Here is a 2637-nt window from a genome sequence, read left to right as displayed (position 1 = left end):
TAGAGATTTTCTCAAGGATTGTAAGAGGAGAGGGAAGGTGAGAAACTTCTTCTTCATTACACTTCTAAGAGAGAATTGAGAGTGCTTGTAAAGAGAGAAAAGCTTGAAGAGAACTTCTAGGGATTTGCTTGGGAAGGATTGTGAGATAAGTTGTATCTTTTATTTCTTTTATTTTGTAAACTTGTTTTTATATATGAAATCCATATTTCGTCGTATCCTTAACATGAATTCTGAGTAGTCTTCTTTATCCTTCTCGCTACTTTGAGATATGGTTTTGTGAAGGATTGATTTTGTTTTATATGGCTTTAAATTTCAATAATTTGTGATGATTTAAACTCTAATCTTCATTTACTTTTTTATTTGACCAATTGAAATGTTAAAATGTGTTGAGAAACATATGTTCCAAAAAGGCTATGATTTCTACAACATAGGGAGGATCACATTTGATTTCATGGGGGAGTATGTCATCCATGGAGTTGGTCGCAAATAAATAGAGAAATATACTTTGTTAAATGTAAAATTAGAAATTTTAAGGTGACAGATTAAAATGTCCACTTTGGTCCAGTTGATTGAAAATTTATGCGAGATTGTTAGCCCTCATGTGAAGGAGTAGTGGGAGCTCTAGAGTAGTAGTCGGTATCCTCCCAGCCTAACCACAAAATTAGGGACCAAACTCTAGATTAGTTAATGTTATTTATGCACTTGGAAGAAGGTAAAGAATATGATTGCTCCTATTTGGCACAAAATAATTTTTATATATTTTTTTAAATGATTTTAATTTCTTTACAATCCATATACTCATTGTAAAGGGGGATGGTGATTTCTTAAATTTGAACATTCCGTCACAAAAACTTTGTTTAGTTTTCATAAGTTTACTTTTGAAAGTTTAGGATTTAGTTCAGTTAATTTTATCTTTCAACTGCATTTTAATTAGCATTCACTCTAGTATTTAATATTCAAAATTTGCACTTTACTTTTTGTAGTTTTAAAAATTATAGAATGCATTATAATCATAAGAATGTAATTAAAGACATTTCCAACTTCCTTGTGGGATTGATATCTAGGACTCCATTAGAGCCCTTTATTGCTTGAGCGATACATATAATTGTGTTATTGAAAAGGGATTTGACAATTTAAAGATTTTTAAAAGATAAAACTACTTTCATTGAACTTATTTTTGTTGGGATTAATTTGCATATTTGCAATTATATCTGTCATGTGTATTTTGTAATATTAAAAAATATTTAAAAAATTAACACATTAAATCCACCCACATCAATAAGTCCACCTTAAATGGAGCAAGGTGTCCTAGTCCTCATCTCAACACTTTGAGATCGGTATAAGGCCACCTTAAATGGAGTAAGACGTTTGATTCTCTTTTCAACACTCGAGGTAGGCATAAGACCACCTTAAATGAAGCAAGGCATCCTAGTCCTCATCTCAGCACTTTGAGATCGATATAAGGCCACCTTAAATGGAGCAAGGCATCTGATTCTCTTCTCAGCACTCAAGGCAGGTATAAGTCCACGTTAATTGGATAAAGGCATCTTAATCCTCATCTAACCTCTTTGAGATCGGTATAAGGCCACCTTAAATGAAGTAAGACATTTTATTCTCTTTTCAGCACTCGAGACAGGTATAAAACACCTTAAATGGAGCAAGGCATCCTAGTCCTCATCTCAGCAATTTGAGATCGGTATAAGGTCACCTTAAATGAAGCAAGGCATTTGATTTTCTTTTCAGTACTCAAGGCAGGTGTAAGATCACCTTAAATATAGCAAGGCATCCTAGTTCTCATCTCAACACTTTGAGATCGGTATGAGGCCACCTTAAATAGAGAAACACATTTGATTCTCTTCTCAATACTTCAAGATAGGTATAAGGCCACCTTAAATTAAGCAAGGCATCTTATTCTCATCTCTCTGCACTCTCATTATCTTTTGGGTTGGATGTGAGTCGATGCGCTTTCCTTCCCAATGTAACACTCCTTCCACTTGATTGGCCTTTTGAGTTAGATGTGAGTCCCTATACTTTCCATCTCAATCCAGTCACTTCTCATAGTCTTAATTCCTGAAATTTTCTCAAAAGTCAACATTACATTGAATTTTCAACTAAAACCAAGTAAAAATTAAGAAAAAAATCAAAACGAATCAAATATTTATCGCGGCTGTAAGTTTCCCTGATGGTTGTCTCCGTAAATTCATAGGCGGCCTTCATAAGGGTTAACGAGCATGAAATCACTATGTGATTTTGAAATTCACTTTTGAAATTGATGATTCGAAGGTACACCTGCTAATCCCCAACAAGAGTTCAGGAACCTTCTGTTTCGATCGAGGACTCACCTGATACTCCTCAACAGAAACATTCTTAACTCTTTCTCCATTCTGCTCTGAGCATGTTGGCTTAGACAGTTGTGTTGGCTTTGTTGATCGCTTTGGTAAATGCCAATACGTGCGATGTGCTTGTCTGGTATACCACACCTATTGGGGGTTCATTTGTTGACCTCACTTTTTGTTGAGGTCTAGTCTTTATTTCTTAGAACCCTATAATCTAGTCATAGGAGTTTTCTTTTGACTGTCCTAGAGGACTAGTAATGGAACCCTACCCATAAGAAATTCTAAAACTTCTTTACTTTTC

The sequence above is a fragment of the Phalaenopsis equestris genome, unplaced genomic scaffold (genome assembly GCF_001263595.1).
Source record: "Phalaenopsis equestris unplaced genomic scaffold, ASM126359v1 Scaffold224851, whole genome shotgun sequence".
Taxonomy (NCBI): domain Eukaryota; kingdom Viridiplantae; phylum Streptophyta; class Magnoliopsida; order Asparagales; family Orchidaceae; genus Phalaenopsis; species Phalaenopsis equestris.
The sequence above is the reverse complement of the archived record's forward strand: the minus strand, read 5'-3'. Positions refer to the sequence as shown.